The 10,521-nt window shown below is 45.4% G+C and overlaps 1 pseudogene; it reads right to left on the bottom strand.

The window, feature by feature from the left end:
* Positions 1–6: 6 nt before the first annotated feature.
* LOC112070960 (small ribosomal subunit protein mS22-like) overlaps positions 7–10,521 on the bottom strand; it is a 16,362-nt pseudogene continuing 5,847 nt past the window's right edge.

The following is a 10,521-nucleotide window of genomic DNA, read 5'->3' as shown; positions in this document are numbered from 1 at the left end:
GGTTAGATGGAGCTATGCTGTGATGTGACAGAGCTCTCCAGTGGTTAGGTGTGGTGATGCATGACGGTCAGAAGGAGCTCTCTGCGGAAGTCTGCTCGTAGGCCTGCAGGGCCAGCTCTACGTATCCTGCCCTCTGGGACTCCCGCTTAGCGTAGATCTGGTGGGGAACAGACACAAGAGGTTAAACAAAGGGTTTACTGTGTATCACGACTACCAATATGGTGACTGGTGCTACCTATAAATCAGGTTCTGAGATACACTAGTGTCTGCTAATAGGGCCTCACCTTGAGCAGGTCCAGTCCAGAGGCCTGTTGGCTGGAGGCCTCCTGGGCTGTCTCACTGTGTGGATGGACCTTGTTGAACAGACCCACCAGACTCACTGCATCCTGCCATCTAGAACAATACAACCAGTGTTAAGAGATGTTACTCTGGGCTAACAATGACAGTTATGGTGTTATTAAATCATTACTTGTCCTAATGCCTACAAAACACTTATAACATATGGCATTTGGAGTCATAAACAGATGGCATGGGGTGTCATGTAGAAGAAAAACAAGCCTCTAACACAGTGTTCCCAACAAGGGGTGCTTGTGGTCTATCCACAGGGGGTACCTCGAGATTAATGAGACCATAGGCTTACTGGTAAAATTCACAAGGGGGTACTTCTGGGGTACTCCGGGCAGAGCTAAATTCAGTGGGTGCTACAGTAACCAAAAGAGGTTGGGAGCCACTGGTCTAACACAGACTCACAGGTCTTTCTGCAGCATGTCTATGATGAGTCCATCCACCCTCCTGGCATTGACCAGGTACCAGACCAGGCCTCCAATGTGTCTGGTTGAATGCAGKAGATCAMACTTRCCCATCTTCTCAAGATCCTCAAGGTGGCTGCATGCACCTGGACAACAGAGCACAGCCAATAAGGAGAGGGTTTTACTAACTGCTAATGGGTAATAATAACTGAAGCATACATCTGGACAGCCTGTTGAGGAGTGTGAAGGAAGTGGTATTTTATCCTGATGTATTCTGAGGYGTCAGGTTCAAACTGGACCTGGCACAGATCCAACACATCCTCATGACGATCCTGGCCAAACACCACCTTCAGGTTCTCCTTGAAGACGGGGTGCTGTGAGCCTGCGGCCCTCTTTAGGGAAGTAGACTTGCAGGATCCTCTCTCTGTCCTCCCACGATGCCTTCTTCAGTGTCCTGGTGGATTCCCGGATCACTATGAACCGCTCCTGGAAACACCAGGAGGTGACCATGGAAGAGAGAACAATACATGACAAAAGAGCACTAATTGTTTGAGGCATTGTAAATGATAACCAATATTTATGTTGATGGACACAAACCATTACACACTTTGCCTGTGGTGTACTGTATGTAGAATGTAACGTTGGTGGACACAAACACACTCTATCTCCTACCCTGTGTGGTATGTTGAAGGTGATGTCAGTGAAGACGTATTCGGCTGTGTCCATGCCCTCCAGGATCTTGTCCTCAGACAGTACATCGATGATGGGCTTCCTCTCCGGCAGCACTGGAGGCATCTTCAGCAGCCTCTGGGCCTGCTCCCTGGCACTCTGGGTCGCCTACAACACAAACAGGAACACATTAACAAGACTGACACCAGCTGTACAGGGATGTAATCTGCCAAATGAAATGTTCAGAATGTTGCAGAAGATGTTGTAGAGCCATTCCCTACTCCGCATGACAGACAAACTATCTGCCCTACCYTGTGTGTGTGTGTGTCCATACCTCCTTCAACTGTGCATCTGTCATAAGTTTGTACTTGGGGMGCTTCAGCTCCTGTTTGATGGGTCTGAACACCTTCTCCAGGTTCAAGCCTGTGATTCTGGTTAGGATGTCCTGCACCTCTGCATCCAGAAACTGGGGCTTCACATGGGCATCTGGAGAACCTAGAAATAAATGAATGACTTCAGAGATGGATGAAGCTAGCTATGCTCTCGGATCTGCAGGTACGACCTGCATCAGAGCTAGTCACACTGCGCATATTGACACAGGAAGTGATCTCACTGATGCCGCAAAACAGGAAGAATGGCGCCAAGTACATACCAAAGATGGTTTGTACAAACCTTCCGAATACAAGCTTTCTAGATACTTTTCAATCGTCAACTACTGGAATGATCGTTGTTACATGTTCTCCAGAGAATCTTAAGGTGGACTCGGTACTTAAAGAATAGAAGGGATGGAGTAGCTGCAGCAACAGGTCTTTCGAGCCTTGCTCCAATGATCATGCCTGAGGTAATTCTGGCCCAGTGGGATTATGATTTTGGGAAAAAATGTATCCCAGCATTTTTTGGGAGTTACGAAAGTAGCTATATTGAAGCCAGCCACTAAACAAAGAACACATGGAAAGTGGCGGAGTGCAACTAATAGGCTGACCACACCGCTCGCGTCGCGTGCGTGTTGCAAAATAAATGTAGGAATCTATGTTATTCAATTATTGCGCACGCCAACGAGCATCTGCGTTGCCAAGGGCTAAAATAGAACTCCATTCTATTTCTGACGCAGATTGCGCTGCAAGTCCTGCCTCTCCCATCTCCTCATTGGTTTATAGAAGCAAGTACCCACGTGCCATCTCCTCATTGGTTATACCCACGTGGGTGATTGAAAGACGAACTGTGTTGCCGGTCGTTGTAGTAATACTATGAAAGTTTAGATGCCAATCACCATATAAGTTCAAAGATGAAAAAGCCTGGAAGGAGGAGAGATGACTAGAAACGATTCGGTTGACCGTTTTATGTGTGGATTAATTGTTGGAGTAGAGGACCTTGTGCATTTCAGGTAAAATAACAACTCAATGTTTATATCCCAGGACAAATTAGCTAGCAACAGCAAGCTAGCTAAATAGGACAAATTAGCTAGCAAAGGCAAGCTAACTAGCTAAATTGCCATAAATGTTTATTGCTTTTCGACCTGTTCCCAAATTAATATAATTGGTTCAGAGTTTGTTTTGATATTTTAACCTGCGTGTCGTAATCGCGTTTGGTGTAGGGGGACAAAATAAATGTATGCACGATGGCGCAAGCGCGCAGCCGGTTTGGGTACTGTGTCATTGTCATCGCGATGGACCGAGCTAGCTAGTAACTTAAAGGAAATATTCCAACATTTTGAATGTTAATATTGTTTTTTTTGCAGCAGAGCGATTTTCTATCGATTCCCAGCGTCAGTTCATGTTTTCATGTGCGGGGCGCAACTTTCACTGGGGATGGTGGGGACATAAGCCCCCCAAACTTTAAAAATGTATTTTTAGCTAGCTACCTCACTATATTCAGCAATTATTTTTGCCTCGATCACACTAGACCTGAATCAAACGATGAAACCAGCGGCCAAACGATTGAAGACTGATATTCTGACATTTTTTCAGCGCAATGTGAGTTTTTATTTTAATCAGTATAGCAATGTAATTGATCTGTCAGTTTCCCTAGCTAATTCCCTACTTTTCACACTGACACGGTATAAACAGCTCTACAGGCTACACTGTCATGGTGCACAATCAGTACACAACATTATGCTCATCAGGGTCAGACAGCCAGGGAAGACCAGTCTACAGAGCTCAGGTATATATTATAACAATCAGTGAATGGATACAAAGTTCCATCTTGAGTTGATGGGTAAGCTACAGTCTGGGATCTGGGAATAATGGTCAGTTCGACTATTGAACCATTCATTATATTCTTGGATAATGTATAAATGTACACCAATGAAATTCTTTGTCATGCCTCATCTGAGCAGGATTAGATGGTGACAGGGGTCTCAGCAGGGTCATGCAACCAGAGAAGCACTAAGGTGACCTTTTGCAGATACATTATTCTCTCAGTGCAAACACTGGACAAGCCAGAAGCTTCAAAGATTTAAAATAGTTTGTCTGTCTGATGAACCTTAAGTTGATTTCCAAACGGTATTGAAAGGTTGATAGAGGCTTTTTCCCGATTACACAAAACATGTCAAAGAAAAATGTGAGGAAGACCAGAGAGATACTATTGATGATGGATACAGATATGTTTGAATGCCCAGTCATGTTCATATCATCTCAGACAGAACATACTACAGTATATGCCACAGAAATGTAAATCCTCTGCTGAAGGTGTAAAACACAACAGGGGACATTTGGAAAGTATTCAGACCCCTTCCCTTTTTCCACTGTTCGGTTACAGCCTTATTCTAAAATTGATAAAATAAATACAAATCCTCAAATCTACACACAGTACCCCATAAATGGACAAAACAAAACACAGGTTTTTAAGAGAGATTTTTTATTTTATATAAACTGGAGACTAGTCAGGATCGAGGAAAGATGAACAGAGCGCTCCAGAGCGCTCAGGACTCATTGGGGCAAAGGTTCACCTCCACCAAGACAGATGACTAAGCACACAGCCAATACAACACATGAATGACTTCGAGACAAGTCTCTGAATGTCTTGAGAGGCCCAGCCAGAGCTCGGACTTGACATCTCTGGAGAGACCTGAAAATATCCTGTGCAGCATGCTCCCCATCCAACCTGACAGAGCTTGAGAGGATCTGCAGAGAAGAATGGAGAAACCCCCAAATACAGTGTGGCCAAGCTTGATAGCGTCATACCAAGAAGACTCAAGGCTGTAATCACTTCCAAAGGTGCTTTCAACAAAGTACATTTACATTACATTTAAGTCATTTAGCAGACGCTCTTATCCAGAGCGACTTACAAAGTACTTAGTAAACAGGGACAAATACTTATGTAAATGTGATGTTTGTTGTTTTGTTCTGAACTAAAATCATTAATATTGTTATTGGTCCTGGTTAAAGGTAGAAATAAAGTAATTTAGGTCACATCCTAGTTGCATCATTAGTATTGTTAGTGTATAGAAAGCAATGCTCCTTAGATAATAGTAACGTAAACCAAATGTGGAGAAAAGGGGTCTGAATACTGTCCGAATGCCCACTTGTATTTGCAGGTTATGAGTCTGTTGGTTTGAATTCTGCATGAGGTATTTCTTTTATCCTCAGCATTGTCTAACAGATTCTCCCGTTTCGTATTGTTGAAATTGTTGATACTGGAGACTTTATCACAACGAACTATCTTGCTGCTTTGTACTTAGCATATGAGCCGGCTAAGAAATGCAATTGCCATTAATTGGAAGTTTGGTTATCCACCCACAATGTTAACAATGGATGCCAGAAAATGTCAGTTATGTATTTCATAGATTGATTAATAATAAAGATTAAGGGTATACAACCTTATAAAGTCTACGGTGCCTTTATATGAATACTTTCATGCACTAAGGGCGGTCCTGTCTGATTTGCGCCCGTCTCAGTGGACTAATCGTATTCAGTTGTTTCATATAACTTCAATGTGTGGATTTTTTTGCTGTGTCATCAAGAGTGTGCCAATGCTGTCATCAATGCAAAGGCGTGCTACATTCGAATAATCTCAAATATAAAATATATTTAGATTTGTTTAACACTTTTTTGGTTACTACGATGGTTACTACATGATTCCATGTTGTGTTGTGATGGTTTTCACTTATTATTTCTACATATGTAGAAAGTAAAACTTATAATCCCTGGAGAAGTAGGTGTCCAAAGCTTCTGACTGTACGGCTATATTCACCAGCAGTAGCCTACATTTACTTTGTAGAATTCCCCAGTTTAATTTACTCTACAATTGTTTGAGGGTAATTTCTGTAATGATCAATATATTCATCAGAGCCTTAAAACCTAGGGGGGCCCAAATAAAATCCGCCCCCCCCTTCATGCTATCAGTGTGTAGTTGACAGTCTTGTCCAGTTGCTGCAACGGAAGAGGCGAAGGTCGAGACCGGTGCTCCTGCCAAAACACGACCCAAGCCAAAACCGCACTGCTTCTGACACAATAGCCCGCCTAACCCAGAGCCAGCCGACACCAAGGTCGGAGGAAACACCGTACACCTGGCAACCGTGGCAGCGTGCATGCGCCGGGGCCTGCCACACTGAGTCGTAGAGCACCGATGGGACAAAGAAATCTCGGCCGCCAAACCCTCTCCATATTCCAAGATGGCGGCGTCAGAACGCTTCGTCTGGTCGTTGAATATCTGTTCGTTCGCATTATATGAGGTGTTTACTTTCTAACCTCAAACTCAACAGTGTACTTCTCCTGCCAATGCGCCTCACCCAATGTGGGTATGACGTGCCTATCGTTACTTAGAACCTGACCCTGCCAACAGAAGCGTAGCTCAGACTAACTAGCGTAGATGCTAGGTAGACAGCTGAGCGGTCATCAAGGCGAACCCTTAGCCCGACAACTCGTGCCAGTGCGCACAGCGCGAGGTTCAAACCATAGTGGAGCAATAGATTCCTACCGCAAGCGTGCTGAACCTGTTCAGCTGAGTCAGCTCCAGCTCCAAATGGCCACTCCTGAGCGTAACTGTCGTCTGTCCGAAGCAAGCACCAATGTCAGCCGGAGCTAGGCCGATTGCGAGGCCCAGGGACTCCCGGCGTAGGCCTGAAGAGGCCATTAAGCCACTCCATGGGCTACAATACCTATTTTGCCAATTGCCCTGGACCCCTCTTACTGCCGATACGGAGCCCCGCCGATCCATCACGACTGGACTACCGACGTAATCTGCCCGAGGGGGTTTATCAACTGGCTCCTCCGTCGCGACATCCTCTGAATACCCATCTGCTAGCCGCGGCCCGCTAGCCGTCTAGAGCATATCGAACTGTTAGCTGAAGATGCCCATCGGCCAATTTCTTGGGCCACTATACCTATTTTGCCAATTGGCCTGGACCCTTTTATTACACGGAGCCCTGCCGATCCATCACGACTGGTCTGCCGACGTAACCGCACGAGGGGCTACGACAGACTTCTTCCGTCGCGACGTCCCTCTAAGGCCCTTCTGCTAGCTTGCTAACCCCGGCCCGCTAGCTGTCAATCACCATGTCTCCAGCCCGCCTAGCTACTCACTGGACCCCTATGATCACTCGGCTACGCATACCTCTCCCTAATGTCAATATGCCTTGTCCATTGCTGTTTTAGTTAGTGACAATTGCCTTATTTCACTGTAGAGCCTCTAGCCCTGCTCAATACGCCTTGGCTAACCCTTTAGTTCCACCTCCCAATAATGCAGTGACGTCACCTGGTTTAAATGATGTTTCTAGAGACAATATCTCTCTCGTCACTCAATGCATAGGTTTACCTCCACTGTACTCACATCCTACCATACCTTTGTCTGTACATTATGCCTTGAATCTATTCTAACCTCTACCGTGCCCAGAAACCTTCCAAACYTACTGGAAGACCAGTTCTTATAGCKTTTAGRCYTACCCTTAGCCTACTTATCTTATGTTCCTCTGGAGATGTAGAGGTTAATCRAGGCCCTGCAGTGCCTAGCTCCACTCCCGTTCCACAGGCACTCTCATTTGTTGACTTCTGTAACCATGAAAGCCTTGGTTTCATGCATGTTAAGATTAGAAGATTAGATCCTCCATAGGTTTGTTTTATTCACTGCTTTAGCACACTCTGCCAACCCGGATGTCCTAGCCATGTCTGAATCCTGGCTTAGGAAAACCACCAAAAACCCAGAAATTTCCATCCCAAACTATAACATTTTCCGACAAGATAGAACTGCCAAAGGGGGCGGAGTTGCAATCTACTGCAGAGATAGCCTTCTATCTTACTATCCAGGTCTGTACCCAAACAATGAGCTTCCACTTTTAAAAATCCACCTTTCCAGAAACAAGTCTCTCACCGTTGCCGCTTGTTATAGACCACCTTCTGCCCCCAGCCGTGCCCTGGACACCATATGTGAATTGATTGCCCTCCATCTATCTTCATAGCTCGTGCTGTTTGGTGACCTAAACTGGGACATGCTTAACACRCCYGCCATCCTACAATCTAAGCTTGATGCCCTCAATCTCKCACAAATTATCAATGAACCTACCAGGTACCCCAAATCCGTAAACACYGGCACCCTCACAGATATCATCCTAACCAACCTGCCCTCCAAATACACCTCTGCTGTCTTCAACCAGGATCTCAGCAATCACTGCCTGCGTCTGTAATGGGTCTGCGGTCAAATGACCACCCCTCATCACTGTCAAACGCTCCCTAAAACACTTCAGCGAGCAGGCCTTTCTAATCGACCTGGCCCAAGTATTCTGGAAGTATATTGACCTCATTCCGTCAGTYAAGGATGCCTGGCTATTCTTTAAAAGTGCTTTCCTCACCATCTTAAACAAGCATGTCCCATTCAAAAAAAWYTTGAACCAGGAACAGATATAGCCCTTGGTTCCCTCCAGACCTGACTGKCCTCGACCAGCACAAAAACATCCTGTGGCGTTCTGCATTAGCATCGAATAGCCCCCGCGATATGTAACTTTTCAGGGAAGTTTGGAACCAATATACACAGGCAGTTAGGAAAGCAAAGGCTAGCTTTTTCAAACAGAAATTTGCATCCTGTAGCACAAAAACCAAAAAGTTCTGGGACACTGTAAAAACCATGGAGAATAAGAACACCTCCTCCCAGCTGCCCACTGCARTGAGGCTAGGAAACGCTGTCACCACCGATAAATCCATGAAAATTGAGAACTTCAATAATCATTTTTCTACGGCTGGCCATGCTTTCCACCTGGCTACCCTACCCCGGTCAACAGCCCTGCACCCCCCACAGCAACTTGCCCAAGCCTCCCCATTTTTCCTTCATCCAAATCCAGATAGCTGATGTTCTGAAAGAGCTGCAAAATCTGGACCCCCGAGAGATACCCATTTTTGTCGTTTAGCGACACTCTTATCCAGAGCCACTTACAGTAGTGAGTGCATACATTCACACTATGTACTGGTCCTTCTGTGGGAATCGAACCCACAACCCTGTTGTTGCAAGCACCATGCTCTACCAACAGTCACATGGGACTTTTCGGTAAGACGTATTGTGGTATATTGTTTAATTTCAGATTTTTGGTGACCTGAACCTTTTAACCTAAATATCACAAAAAAATTTTTTTTTTTTACCAACCACCTTTAACTGCACCTGTTTGAACTCGTTACCTGTATAAAAGACACCTGTCCACACACTCAATCAAACAGACTCCAACCTCTCCACAATGGCCAAGACCAGAGAGCTGTTAAGGACATCAGGAATAAAATTGTAGACCTGCACAAGGCTGGATGGGCTACAGGACAATAGGCAAGCACGCTTGGTGAGAAGGCAACAACTGTTGGTGCAATTATTAGAAAATGGAAGAAGTTGAAGATGACGGTCAATCACCCTCGGTCTGGGGCTCCATGCAAGATCTCACCTCGTGGGGCATCAATGATCATGAGGAAGGTGAGGGATCAGCCCAGAACTACATGGCAGGACCTGTTCAATGACCTGAAGAGAGTTGGGACTACAGTCTCAAAGAAAACCATTAGTAACACACTACAGTATGGATTAAAATCCTGCAGCGCACGCAAGGTCCCCCTGCTAAGCCAGCGCATGTCCAGGCCCGTCTGAAGTTTGCCAATGACCATCTGGATGATCCAGAGGAGAATGGGAGAAGGTCATGTGGTCTGATGAGACAAAAATTAAGCTTTTTGGTCTGAACTCCACTCGCCGTGTTCGGAGAAAGAAGAAGGATGAGTACAACCCCAAGAACACCATCCAACTGAACATGGAGGTGGAACATCACTCCTTTGGGGATGCTTTTCTGCAAAGGGGACAGGACGACTGCACGTATTGAGGGGAGGATGGATGGGACATGTATCGCGAGATCTTGGCCAACAACCTCCTCCCTCAGTAAGAGCATTGAAGATGGGTGTGGCTGGGTCTTCCAGCATGACAACGACCCGAAACACATAGCCAGGGCAACTACGGAGTGGTCCGTAAGAAGCATCTCAAGGTCCTGGAGTGGCCTAGCCAGTCTCCAGACCTGAACCCAATAGAAAATCTTTGGAGGGAGCTGAAAGTCCGTATTGCCCAGCGACAGCCCCGAAACCTGAAGGATCTGGAGAAGGTCTGTATGGAGGAGTGGGCCAAAATCCTGCTGCAGTGTGTGCAAACCTGGTCAAGAACTACAGGAAACGTATGATACTCTGTAATTGCAAACAAAGGTTTCTGTACCAAATATTAAGTTCTGCTTTTCTGATGTATCAAAATACTTATGTCATGCAATGTCATGCAATGAATTACTTAAAAATCATACAATGCGATTTTCTGGATTTTTGTTTTATATTCCGTCTCTCAAAGTTGAAGTGTACCTATGATAAAAATTACAGACCTCTACATGCTTTGTAAGTAGGAAACCTGCAAAATCGGCAGTGTTTCAAATACTTGTTCCCCACTGTATATCCTAACATCACTGTCGGTCAAAGACTCAACATCAAAACTCAAAAGAACAGACGACTCATTTCGCCACCTGGTGGCGTCGCACCAAACGAAGAGATCAAACCAGGGAATCTTCCCCTTCAGTTGGTCAACTTTTACCACTACCCCAGTAATCCTCCTTTCAATAATGTGTTTTCTCCCACCCTGAAACCACAAATGGACAGCCAAAAGCCAACGCCCACTT

Source organism: Salvelinus sp. IW2-2015, unplaced genomic scaffold, assembly GCF_002910315.2.
Source record: "Salvelinus sp. IW2-2015 unplaced genomic scaffold, ASM291031v2 Un_scaffold1474, whole genome shotgun sequence".
Taxonomy (NCBI): Eukaryota; Metazoa; Chordata; class Actinopteri; order Salmoniformes; family Salmonidae; genus Salvelinus; species Salvelinus sp. IW2-2015.
Note: the sequence above shows the minus strand (reverse complement) of the source record. Positions and strands in the feature narration are given on the sequence as shown.